This window comes from Mustela erminea, chromosome 5 (genome assembly GCF_009829155.1).
Source record: "Mustela erminea isolate mMusErm1 chromosome 5, mMusErm1.Pri, whole genome shotgun sequence".
NCBI lineage: Eukaryota > Metazoa > Chordata > Mammalia > Carnivora > Mustelidae > Mustela > Mustela erminea.
In genome coordinates, this window is record NC_045618.1 from 82,646,541 (window position 1) to 82,660,325 (window position 13,785).

A 13,785-nucleotide genomic window follows, 5' to 3' on the forward strand; every position below is an offset into this window, starting at 1 on the left:
CCACCTACTGGAGGCTGGTTCTCTCTCTCCCCTTCTTGGCTCCATTCTAGGATGTCTTAGATTGGGATCTTCAGAGGCAGCTGCTGAGATGAGGGAAGGGATCATGTGAAAGTGATTTATTAGGAAGCCTTCCCTGGAAAAATTAGGGGGTGGGGAGTGGGATCAGGAAGAGGGGTATTGAAAAATATCAAGCAAAGTTTCAGAGCTGTTCTTGGGGATGTAGGAGGTCTTAATTCAAAGTCTTCTTCATTAGCAAAGGACAGAGAGCTGGATCGTTGACCCTCCTGCAATCAATAATCACTGGTTGTTAAGGCTTATCCCTACCTTTCTCCCCAAGATGGAAATTCCCAATTGCTTCCAGCAGCCTGTATGCAGACCTCAGGGTCCTTTACAAGAGAAGCCGGTGTTGGCTGTTGGAAATTAAGGCAGTGCTGAGGCTGGTGTGTGAGAAGGTGGTGGAAAGATCTGAGGGGACAGGGGTCTGCTTCATCAAGTGCATGGCAAACCTTGGAGGTTCTGTTCCTAACTTCATCATGTAAGAGGTTCCCTGAAGATCCTCCTGAGGGGGGATGAAGGGGAATTTACATCCTTCAGAGGCGAGAGTCTACAAAACAACACATCTTTTTGTTATTCACACACATTGTCCCCTTTGGCAGTTTTGATGTTTTATGCTACACAAGGTCTGGTTTTTTATTTGTTTTACTAAACTCAAAGAAGGGAAAGAAATGACAAGAGTGAAGGTAGAAGAAAACTCCACCAGTGCACAAGTATAAACCTATTTTAGTTCCATCTAATTGATTTTTAAATAAAACTGAGGATTGATGAGACTAATTTTTCATGCCAATTAAATCATGCTTAGGTTTATGGTCCTGGGGGCCTCTGCTCTCCTGGGAAGTGTTTCTGACTCCAAGCAGGTGTCCTCATGTCCTAAGACTCTCACCCCACATTTCTCTTTTTCTTTGCCTCACTCTTCCTTCTGTCCAAAATTGGCCTTGATTTCTTATTTCCTTCCCCTTTTTACTTCTTTGAAAGCCGTAGGTTCACTAGTAGGAGGGAAATGCTGAGAAAAGAGGTTGAATGCCCACTCTGTATCCTTTTGAACACCCAGTCTGTATCCTTTTGTATTTGAGGTGAAAAGAGACCTGGTGAGCTAACTTACAGTGGGAGTGATGGAAGGTTATAGGAGTGGCAGGCATGAAGGAAAGGGAAGAGGGAGGTACAGAAAGAACATGTTGGCTGGGCTCTATGTGTCAGAGCTGATCTCACAAAGGCGTATTCTCCCTAATGAGGGAAGATGGGTTTCTGGCCTATAGAAGACAGAGCAGTAGAGGGGAAGTGCTTGGCAAGGAGGAGACTGCTGGCAGCTGGCACCTGTTGTAGGGAACTGGGCCACTCACCTTCAGTGCCTCTTGGCAGCAAGGCAACGGACTTCCTAATGGAGACTGAGGAAGCCGGAACTCGGAGAGATAATGAACTGAAATAGGATTCCTGTCTGAATTGAAAGTCAGAGCTGGTGGTAATGAATGCAGTTGTCTCCACTGAGCCTGGAAACTGCACTCAACATGGAATTTTGTGAAATGAAGCCTTCCTTCTAGTGCAACAGATTATGAGGAGAAGAATATATGTTTAAATCGCTGTTAAACTGAGTTAAGCAAACTTAGGCGGTAGCCTTCCACCTCAACAGATCGATCCTGCAAGCTAGGTGTTCAGACATCCTGAGAGGCTTGACGGAGGCTTAACATCTTGCTGAGTCTTCCAGCAACCTCTGAAACGAAACAGGTGCTAAAATCTTTCTGCCATCTAGGAGCTTAAGCATCTTAAGGGCAACCCAAGACTATTGTCCAAGGCTGTTTCTCTGAATGGACAGATATCCTCAAATTGGAAGGTTGTGTTATTAATGGGAGAGCAAAAGCAGGGGGAGAGTTGCAAGCACTCTGGAAATCCAGAGAGATGTTTTCCTGGGCTGGGGAGTATCGGCAAAAAAGCCTAGACTCTGGAGCACATTAAAAGAAGGAACTGAAGGAATATTTATCCTATAACAATGTTGGATAACACGTCTTTTGATCCTGAACTTCCCAACATCATTAACATTTCTACTGCATTGAATGGAAAAAAACATTCTGGACTGCAGAGATTTTACCCTTAAGGTAAGATGTTTTATTGATGTTTAAACTGACAGTGATCTGTATAGTATTTGGTATTTGCATTGTCATTGATGAGTTTTTAACTCATGCCCTAAGTGACTGCCAATAGTATGTACAGTCTGCACGTCAGAAAAGTTTGTGTCAAGTCAAATTTTTGTAAATCAATCAATTTTGATGATTTAAGGAGATGATAACACCATCCATCTATAAATCATCTCTGCAGTTTACAAAGTATGTTAGTATATATGGTATCATTTTTCACAATCTCTTTATCAGGAAGTGTTGTCATCTCCATTTTCCAGAAGGGGAATTAAGACTGATATGGATGAAGGGATATGTTCAAGCTTCTGCTTCCTAGGTTGCATTCAGAAGTCCGTTCTCCCAACTGTAAATCTTACATTCTTTTTTCCTTATTTGGTACACACTCATTAAATCAATCCCCTCATTGAATAAATCCTCATTCTGAAAGGTTAATTCTTCTGTTTTATATGTATGTCAACAGGTACTTTTATTTATCAAATTATTTTTAAATCGGGGTAGAGCCATGGTGGGTCAACACTTAATGAGTGTCAACTAGGACTGAAATAACAATAAGGTTAAGTGAATTTCCTAAATTCTTGCTGAAACGATGGTATTGGTAATGAGTAATTCAAGCCTCTAGTTAGCCTATAAAACACCCCTATATTTTCATTTCTTGCTTTGATAGCCTGGTTATTTGCAATGCCCGTAAGAACACTTTCAGTGGAAGCATAATATGTGAGCTTACCCAAGACCCAAGGGCAGATCCATGTATCTGTAAGCTTTGAAGGTTACACAATTTGGCAGAACAGTTTTAAGAAAAAGAATACACAATTAGTGAAGGACTCTGAAGATTCAGCTCCATTAGCTTCATGGCAAATCTACTTCTGCCAATAGCTGATGGGAAAGCTCCAGCGGCTCCCTTTCAGACTCTCACCACACTCCACATCCTACAGAGGTGGGGTGAAGCCCCTGTTGGGGACAAAGATATTGAGAGCAGCTGGCCATTTGAAATACATTCAGGTTTTTAAGACCAGAAAAATTACTCTCCAGGGAACAAAAATAATTTAAAGATAGGCTTGAAGAACAAGTTTTAACAATCTTTGAACAAGGAAGGAATATCCACAGATCAGAGGGAGAAATTGTTACCCCACGTTTCAGAGGTGCATTCTGGAAACTTCAGACTAGTACTCTTCACATTAAGCACCAACAAATTTCTAAAACGTGTTATCTAACAAGTAGTTTGTTAAAGTGTAGAAAGGATGGGGAGACATGATTACCAGGTTCTCGCATACTAAAAATATCACAAATGAAGTTCATTTCCATGTTTTTTTAAAAAAAGATTTTATTTATTTATTTGAGAGACTGAGAGAAAGCACAAGCGGGGCATGGGGGGAGAGGAGGAGGGAGAGGCAGAGGGAGAGGGAGAAGTATACTCCCCACAGAGCAGGGAGCCCCATGAGGGAGTCAGTCCAGGACCCCAGGATCCTTACCTGAAGTGAAGGCAGACACTTAACCAACTGAGCCACCCAGGTACCCCAATTTCCATGTTTTAAACTGAAGTATTAAACCCAAAGATCAAGCGCATACATTTGGGTTTTGGAAGACTACTTGACAGGATCTTTCATGATATCTTTTCAGACAAGTTGGAGAAATGTGGATTGAACTTTGGAATAGTTAAATAGATTGGTTTGGTTGACTGATAGAGTTAGATGAATTAGTGCTGAAGGGAAAGCTAGAAGAGGTGCCCCTTTCTTTTCAACTCTTGCTTGTCAGCCACAATGGAGATGCAAAGATAAATAGGACAGCGCTCCTGCCTTTGAGAGTTTGGCAGGAAAAAAACGATATACATATAAGCAACTAGCTGTGATCATTGCGGGGAGGGATGGCTGGGGGATGCTTAAGGGAAATGGGGCGACTGAAGTAGAACCAAGGGGGTCGGGGTGGGAGATCTTTATGGCAATTGGTGACGTCTGGCTGTTACACACAGCTGTCTTAGAAAGCAGTGAGGCTTTCAACTAGAGAAGAAATGATTGTTGGGGAAGGACATCAAAACAAATGACTTTCCGGTTTTATTCAAATGCTGAAGTCCTGAGTTCACTCCTGGTTAAATCATGGCACCTGGTCTTGGCACAACCAAGCCTGCCCCCAAGCTCTGAGGATGCATCTCCACATCCTGGGTCCGGGTGGGTGTGTTAGGGGAACAGAACCACTGAGGTGGGGGACAGAGTCATCTTGGAGACCATGATCACACTAGGAATGAAGGAAGGGGAACCGGGAAGCTTGCTAGCCTGTTCAGAAGAATAGTAGGGTCCTCATGAAAGGGAACATACTTGGCTATTCAAAAAATTATGAGCTAAAGGGCTCAGGAATTAGAGGAGACTTATGGTCTAGTAAATGGAAGCTGGCAATATGTGTGGGAGACCCTCCAGTCAGAGAGATTGTATTTATATCTACAGAGTGCTAAAAACCTCCATATTCTTCTTGTTGCTGAGCTTTTTCATGCCATCAAAAAGACTGATTCTGCTTTTCCAAAGAACAGTGTGGGTTATTTATTATCATTTATAAGAAATATTTCTGCAATGCTACCTCAGGGTCTGAAACAAGCCTGGCTGGCTGAGGCATATCTAAAGTCTGAAAATCCGAATAATGTCAGCCTTGTTTCCTATACAGAGCACGGTTTAAAATGAAAAATTAAGTTATTGAGTCGCTTAAGTACCTGGTAACAACTCATATAGACTGGGAAGAATTTATTAGAAAAATACATCTCATTCCCCCAACACAGGAGCCCACAGCTCACTGTGCACAATTGTCAGCAGCCAGGTTCCATTAGATTCTATCCCTGGCAAGTGTCCTGGCCTAAATCTACATTCTGCCTGAAAATCTCTGCCCCACCTGAAAGTCACCGAAACTAGAGAGCCAGCCTCAAAATTCTTTATCAGTGTATCTCCCTAGAGGCTTACCCTTTCTCAGATTAACACCCTCTTCTAAGGACAAAAACGGGGCATGTGGTATGAGTGAAGCCCTTTTCACCAGGCCTGCTAATTACGCCCAGCCTTTCTCCAGCGGACTCCGCGTCAAAGACCAGCAAGACAATGAACTAATGCTGCAGGGCTCGGGATAATTCCGGCCATTTAATGTGCTTGAATATCACAGCCAGAGCCTTCCTGTTTCCAAGCCAGTCCGTGGAGTTGCAGGGTCCTGGGTGTGTTCCTCAGCCTTTCACCCATCAACAACAAAAAGGAGTCTGATGCCTGTGCCCTGAATACTTAGTGGGGGACACTGAGGTCCAGCCATGGCTCCACACAGCAATGGAAGGCAGTGGATCTTGGTGAGCTAGATGACACCGTGCTTCTGTGCTTGTAGGTCCCTGGCTAGGATGTTCTCAGCGTGACTGGAAGGACATTCCATCACAAAATATTCTCTCTTCTCCCGCATGAGCACACAGACTTCTTCAATTTCTTCAGCAACTTAAAAATATTAGTTGGATTTAATCATTCATCTTTGTACCCTGGAATCCCATGTTTTATTTGTAATACCACTTGTGTTCTTTTAAAATTTAATGAGACAATATTAAATAAGTCATCTAGAAGTGGCATAATAAAATGCCAGCATATCCAGGCTGTGGCTTCCTTCTGAGAAATGGGTGATGTGTAAATTCGCTGCCTTTCTCTCCAAGGAACTATCTTGCTGATCTGAACATGTGAAAATGCAGCTGGGATGGGCCTTCGCCCTTCGGGTCTCAGGAATAGAAAGGCAGCACAGATTTGCACATAGACAGTCTCTTCATTTTATCCATAATAGCTTGGCAGTCAGATTATTCCCATGTTTTAGTTGAAAAAGAAATGCTATGAATAGCAATAGGGTGTGTGAGTCCAATCCACCCCTCCTTCCTCCTCCCTCTTCCCCACCCTCTATTTGTAAGTAACTCTATTCCAAACATCTCAGGCAGCTAAGAAGGAAAATCTAGAGATACTGTAAAAAAATGTATCCTCATGCTCCCACCTAGACCATGTCTAGCAAGTACTCAAGACTTGTGTACACTTGGCTGAGAATACAACAGAGGGATGGGTGGATAGATTAATAGATTTAGACAGATAATTACATTATCATTTAATGATTTTTCTATGGCATAAAGTGCCTCTAAGTAAATAGAAGAAAACCAAGGTATCATTCTGAGAAATGATCAAGCTAGTTTAAAACGCTTTCAGTCCTTTTAAACTACTCTTCTCTCATTCTCTCTGGCACCCTTCACCAGCTAACTTGAGATCTTATTTTAAGAAACACCAGCCCCCATGGAAATCCTTCTGTGATCTCCCAAAACTAGGTTAGCTGGCCTCATTCTGTACTCCTAGAGCATGCTCTTTGTTCCCTATCAGAACATCATCATGCTAGTCTGTATCATAACTGCTTGTTTAACTGTCTTTTCCACTGTTCTGTAAGTTCTCCGAGGATCATGCCCATCTTTTTCACATCCTGACTTTCAGCACGGATTGTGACACATAGTAGCTCTTCAATAGGCGTTTGCTGAATGAATAAATGACTTCACTGTACTTCAAGGTCACCCTGGATTTTGTAGAGCCAACAAGCATGAATTGTGACTTTTTTGTATATGAACATCATGGTCTGTCTGGTTCTGTAGGTTCCCATTGAAGGATACAAGCAGTGGCCCTGCTCTCAAATCCCGTGCACACTAGACAGACGAATGAGACAATCAGAATCTCCTCAAGAGTCACATTGAACCACTGACTTCAGCTGAAATTCAGAGGCGTGGGAGATCATGGGGGCCTAAGAAGTCCTGAAGGGCAAGGAATAAATGAAACTACAGCTGGGTTTGAAGGAGGGGTAGAATTTGATTAGGCAGAGAGGGTGAGGAAGGCACGGCAGGAGGGAGGAATAAGAAATGGAGGTGAGGACAAGTCTGCAGGAACAGGGACCAGGGAGCAGTTGTCCAGATTTGCCATGAGCCGTAGAAGCTGGGTCTAGATTATGGAGGGTTTGGAGAGCCAGACAGAGGGAACTGAACACCAGACATGCCATCATGGGATATCAGCATAAAATCTGATGTAGGGAATTTCATGATACAAAAGTGGCTTAGGGAGAGAGTCTTCTGGCCATAGCAAGGAAGACTCGAAGAGAGAGAGCTGTGCCAAGAAGGCCACCTAAAAGCCATGGCAATTATCCAAGAGTGACGTGACACATCCTGGACTAGGGCAGTGTGAAAATGAAGAGAGGAAAAGGAAAACCAGGAAGACATTTTAGAGAAAGAAATGGCAGGCTTGCCTCAACCAAATACACTTGATGCTATTTCAACGTCTGAGAGGTCTGATTTCTCTAAAGGTACAGGTAGCTGCTTCCTGAGAACCCACGACCTGGGGCTGCATGGCTCATGAGGAGGAAGGAGATGGCTTTGGGGGTCTTCATGCTGTGCTGACTCCCCTTATCCCGATTTCGTTTCAGGCCAATCTTCCCTTCCCTGGGGCTGTGCCCCTGAGAAGCCTCTGCTCACTTCCTAAGCATGGCCCCGGAGGGTCACCTTCACCTGGCACTGCAGTTCTGAGTCCCAGGTGGGGGCTGGGGGTTACTGCGCCTCTTGCTGCCCTGCAGAGTTTTGAATCTCTCTAGGACAGAGCACCCATGTACTAGAGGCTTCTCAGAGGGCAGGACTGTACTGGTGGTTGCTAGGGAAGAGTTTTTTTTTTTTTAAACATGCCAGTCTTTAATGGCCTTCTCTAAGGCCTCCCATTCCTGCTCCACTCTGATGGCTTTTCATCACGGCCTTAACAACCATCTTGTGAATGTATTTGAAAGAAAGGGTGCCGCTTTTCCAGAATGTGCTCAGGAGAAGTAGCCACCACTCCGGTTCTGTTCCTGGTCTGGAGAATGTGGGGACTTGCTGCCCTGATTTACCATTCTGGTGTCATTCCCAGACAGTCTGCCTGCTCCCCCGATTCAGCTTTTCATCATCATTTCAGGGCTGTTTGCTCAGCCTTCGCTATTGCTGTTGCCGTTGTGTTTTGGACCTGACCTCCTGGCAGGCTGTGGGCTTGGCTGAGGAAGCTGGCAGATGCTGAGCGCGGCCGAGGAGAGCAGACCCGACCCCGTGAGGAAGGGGAGGAGATTGGGAAAGGACTCTGACATGGGCTCCTGCTGTCTTACCTGGGAAGGGGATTCATGGAGCAACTAGCCTAGGGCTCCCTTTGGAGCATCCCCTGGTGACCGGGGTCACCACTGAGGTATCGTTCACAGCTTCAGCTCTCCTTAATTCCAGCTCCCCCCTCAGACTTTCTGGCCATTGTCACCTCCCAACAAAATGATTCTAATTCTCTCCAAATTGTGCTTCATTGGAAACTAACCCCAAAGCAGCCCCAAGGGCAGCACACAGCTGCCTGTCTCTACTTAGGAGCCAGGGCCCAGGGGACCACAGAATCTGCTGGACCTGCTGAGTTGCCGGGTACCTTCTCCCAACACCCCCTTCACCCCTGGCCTGAGCCTGCAGGCCGATGAGACAGCAGAGAGGCGGAGAAGAGGGAAGAGCTTTGGCCTGGAGAAGTGGAAATTCAGGAGTCCAGGATCAGCTCGAACACAGACTTCTCCTGGGCTGCCTACTTCATAGGAGCGGGAAACACCAGCCTCTGTCTTTGCCGGGAGGGATGGATTTAGTATTATTGATCATCTGTGATGTGTCATGCTATCTCAATACACTGTCAATCCTTAGGCCAGCCCTAAAGAAGTGATTAGTTGTGTCCTAAAGTTCCAGTTGCTCAGAGAATAGAAGTAAGAACTTAAGGCTGCCGAGCTAGTAAGCGCTCATGCTGGAATCGGGTCTTCCTGACTTCTCTTATCCTGTAGCACCTCTGAGAAAGGGCAGGCCAGCCCACACACTGGCTCTTCAGATCCACAGCCAAACAGACATGTTACAAGGATGTTCTCAACATCAAAACTACTTACTGAGTCCTTTCAGTGTAAGGCAAGAAAATGTGTCTACCTTCTGAGGAAAAATACCACAGAAAACTCAGATTAGGTACAGAGCAGTGCCTCTCTCCCGCTCTTCTTTGGGGCCATTTGATGCCCTCATGATGGGAGCTGTCAGCATCAGGCTTTCTCCTGTCAGCCCACGTGAGTCAGTGCTGTTCAGTGGGAAAAGTGGTCTTGAATGAGAGCCTAAAGGCTTATCCCAGCTGTCTCACTGTATGTCAAAGAACTCATCAGGTAGCTTGTCCAGGGTTTCATTGCTCCGCCTCAGAAGAAAGACTAAGGCCGTGCCCTACAGAGCTAAGCAGGGAAGACAGGCGAAGCATGCCGGACGGAAGGCTGTGCTCCAGGTAATTGTCTGTTGTCCCCTCCTGGTTGGACAGAAGAAGAAAAGGTCCTCCTCTAACCGCTGGCCTAGAACTCAGAGAGGACCCCTTCACTTCTAAAACAAGCCCTTCCTTCCCTGTTTCCCTGCGACTCCCAATGCAGGGGCAGGTACAGTTTGCTCCATCCAGTTGTATAACATCGGTATTTTCCACATGGACAGGGGAGCTTGGGGTCCAGGCCATCTGGAGCTGAGGCGTGTCTCCTGGGCAGCCTCAATTATTCCCTCAGCCTGGTGCAGAATTAAGTTATTTCACACCCCCTCCAGTAAACTGCCTGCTCCTCTAGAAGTCAGGCCTGGGGAACAGACTTTGCCAAGTCACCTGACTTCTTAGCTTAGCTTCTTGGATTTCTTGGAAAACAGGACCTTTTTTTTGTCTGGGTTTCAGATCCAGCCTCAGGGCATTCCTTGAGTTAGGCTGAGACTGTTCTACAGAGAAGGCTTGAGCCAGACCAAGGATCTCTGCTGTCCACTGGAGCTCCGCCCAGGTCCCCTTCTTGTCTTCTGTAAGTGACCTCACATTCTTGCACAGCCCTGTCCTTCCTGTGCTCTCGTTCAGCCATGACTAATGGCTCATATTATGTCTATCAACACCAGCCACCCAGTAATGACCGCATGAAATACAGTGTTGGCAAGAATTCTAAAGTTAAACCTCAGTTTGGTGGGAAAGGATAGCCTAAGCCTTGCTTAGTGCTGTCAGCCACCAGCATGGGAGGAAACGGGTCAACACACACGCAAGGTATTTGCCGTCTCCCCATCAGCATCAAGAGCTCATTTCTCTGGCTTCACATCAAGTGCTGTGTTGTTGGTTTTTTGTCTTTTGTTTTTTGTTTTTAAAATCTTTATTCAGCTCACATATTTTCCTCTTGGATGTGCTGTACCATTTTTTCTCCTGATAAGAGTAGCACATTTTTAAAAGCACACATTTACATTTTATCATAATCTTCCCTGCCCAATACAGGGATTTCTGGGGGAAAGGTACTCTCTTTGCCAGTGAGTTCAGGGAAAAATTCTTACACAGTTATTTCCCTCCTCTTTGAGAAGTTAGGAAAAAGGAGCAGCATATCTTTTTTTGGAGAAAGGTACTAGAAATTAATTCACCCACTAAATAAATCTTTATTGAGTGGTTATAATGTGCCAGACACTGCTAGGCACTGGGACAGAAAATGAAAATGACGTGGCCAAGCCCTACAAGAAGCTCACATTCTATCCTGAAAAAGCCATGGTAAGCACCAACTGTAGATAGAATACAGTCTCACCACTTGCTCTGAGGGAAGCTGCCATAATATTCTTAGAATTGGAGAACTGTGTTCACCAGCTTTCATTTTCTAAGGAGGCTAAGCTGCTGAAGGAAGACTGAACCTTCTCCATGTTGTTATCCCTCAGTGATTCTCGGTTTACAGTGTCCAAGATCCTGTGGTGCCTTTAAAATGCTCCCAGGCAAAAACTGCTGAACTGGGCTAATAAAGCTGACTGAGGTAGCAACAAGTTGTTTGACAACAGTCCTTGGAACCGCCCTGTTCACTCTGTTCAGCTTCCACAGCTTCCTGGGTTCAGTACTTGGCCGCCCATCCTGGTTCCTGAACAAAGTCGGTCTTGGGCTTGATCTTCAGGCTGTGCCCCCTGATCCCAGTGTAAGTTCACATCCCTCAGCTTCAGGTTTGAGGCTTCATCCTAAAACTGCCCTTGATGCTTCTTCATGTGAGTTCCCATGGCCGACTCCATTGTCCACCTTCAGTGCTATCTTTTTAGACCAACCCTGACCTCTCGTCACTGACCTGGCATGTGCCAAAGTCCATTCTTGCTAAGAGTTAGTGCACAAACATGGGTCACCCATATAGTTGTTATATGGTGCTAGAGCATGGGGGACATGCCTGAATTACTTTGGTGATGTACAGGTATTTCTCATTTGCTTTCATTGTGATTCTGGGCTGAATTTCAGTGCTCATCAACATGTTTGGCAATACAGAGACTCAGCCTTGGCCTGGAGGAGGCTGAAGCCATCTGTTCTTTTAAATGATAGAAAAGATGAGACTAGAGAAGCTAGAACCAGGATAGCACAAGGAATGTTTTCTGAAGAGCATGACCCAGGTAGAAATTTTGCTTTGTGTGTTTATGCATAGGTCCATAAAACTGTTGAATGCACTGGTCAGGAATCTGTGGTCAGAGACAGACTGTAACTTGGTGGTTGCCAGGGGCTGAGGCGACGGCGATAGTGAATGATGGTTGATGGGTACAGAGTTTTGGGGAGAAGTGATAAAAATGTTATAAAATTAGATAGTAGTGATCGTTGCATAACTCTGTAAATAGACTAAAGCCCACTGAATTATATACTTTAAAAGGGCGAACTTCATGATATATATATATATGATGTATATCTCAATAAAACTATTATTTAAAAAAAAAAATCTATGATCTATAGCCCCAAAAATCCCCAAAGCAAAAAACAACCCAGTGTACCTTTAACAAACACTTCTTTGACATCTACTGTGTACTAGGCTTTGCAGGAGGCATGAAAGGCATTCAGAAATGAGACAGACAAGGAGTCTGTAGCTCTAAGTGACACACAGATGCAACTGAAATTCCTCCTTGCCCACATCTAGGGCTCGCCGGCGTATTTGTCAGCCTAGAGCCAGCTATAGACACCCGCCCAGCAGCAGTGGTTACCTTTGGACTTCCTACCAGGGAAGGACTGCCTGTCTTGGCAACCCTCAAGCCCTTTCATCTCCAGGGAGTGTTTCACTGATGAGCTGGCTTATCTCACTTGTTAGTAATCACAGGAACAGAACAGGTTGCAATGAATCTTTCTTTTTCCCTTTGTTTGTGGGAGTCATCCAGCCCTTTCTCTGGGGCTCTGTAACCATGAGAGCTCTAAGACAAGGTGTTCTGAGTGGGTGGCCCTCCTGCAAGGTGGGATTGCCTGCTAGTTTCAAGATCCTTGGTAGACCATAGCACTCAGTTTTTATCCTCACCTTAAGAGGCTAAGTCCATGGAGTGGCAGTCATGATCTGGACACAAATGAGGCCCCTTCCTAACCCACTTTGTCTTTGGGAGACTGTATCTGCTTTGGCAAAAGCAGTATGTTTTTTATGTGAAATTGTTCACAGCCATGGTAGCCAACCACACCTCCATCTATGACCAAAATTCAAAGAGATTGGAAGCAATCTTCTATCTTCCACAGGCTGTATTTTCTAACATCCCCAAATGCCCAACATCCCAACCCTCAGCCTTCCTTCCAAACCAGAGCAAGGCTAGGCCCTGACTGATTCCACTGAGTACAACCCATTGTCCAACACCCACCTCTCTCCTGTGGAACAAAATGAATTGTAACCAGATGAGAACTTCCATATGCACCAAATGAGCTCTCAGCCAGGAGAACAAAGAGACAGTGTTGGAAAGATGTCATCCAACATGAAGATGGCAGGAATTCACATCCTGGGAGCCCACAGACTGTAAACTGAGCCTAGATTTCTGTTCTGAGATGCACATATGTGTCCCTTGGGGAAGTGAAATCTATGCAGATAAACAATGCTGGTGATGTACTTGGAAACCCCAGGAGTAGTGAGCAGGGGCATATAGAGGGACTGAAGGACTTGGGCACCTAGAAACCATCCACTTCCCATTTAGAGGCTGTCTGGGGAGTTGGGTGTGGCTCGTGATGCCTTTTGTGAGGACTTGGCCTGGGTGGGGAGCTTGCTTGGCCACAGTGGTAGAAATAAGTTCATTTTTATTTGCGATGAAGTGAAACTTCAGCTTTAAAAAATTCCTTTGTGACTGGAGCCCATGTTGCAGATGAACACAGAAAAGCACCGTGGTTGTTGCTATCTCCTCTCAGAAATTGTGCCTTCAAAATCACAGGAAGTGGCAGTTTGAAGGTCATGAACAGGTCCTGTCCAGCTTTCTCACAGGAGAAAACAGGCAAGCAGAAGGGGAAGAGTTTAAAATAACAAGGGGGCTCTTTAAATAGAGCTATGAAACTGGGTGGCAAACCTAGTCCAAGGGTTAAAAACAAGCTTTTCCTCCAAAGTTTCTATGGCAACTAGATAAAATCTACAGCAAGAGTGTAGTTAATGAAATATTTCTTCTAGACCAACATGTAGCAGTAAGTAAGTAATGAAGGCTGACTTTGTGTAAGGATCCAGCATAGGTTACATTTTTAGCTGCTGCTTCTTTTTTCTTCCTGGCAAGAATTGGCATGGAGTTTGGTGAGACTCCATATATTATACGCCCTGATTTCTCTGCCTCATAACATAGAGTCTAGAA

The 13,785-nt window shown here is 45.0% G+C and overlaps 1 long non-coding RNA gene across 1 annotated transcript in view; it reads left to right on the forward strand.

Annotated features, from left to right (window-relative positions):
- The first annotated feature begins 845 nt into the window (after window positions 1–845).
- The window catches only part of LOC116591247, a 44,670-nt gene continuing 31,730 nt past the window's right edge, over window positions 846–13,785 (forward strand). The window contains exon 1 of the long non-coding RNA XR_004285906.1: window positions 846–2,147. This is a non-coding gene — a long non-coding RNA (uncharacterized LOC116591247). The remainder of the gene's footprint in view (window positions 2,148–13,785) is intronic.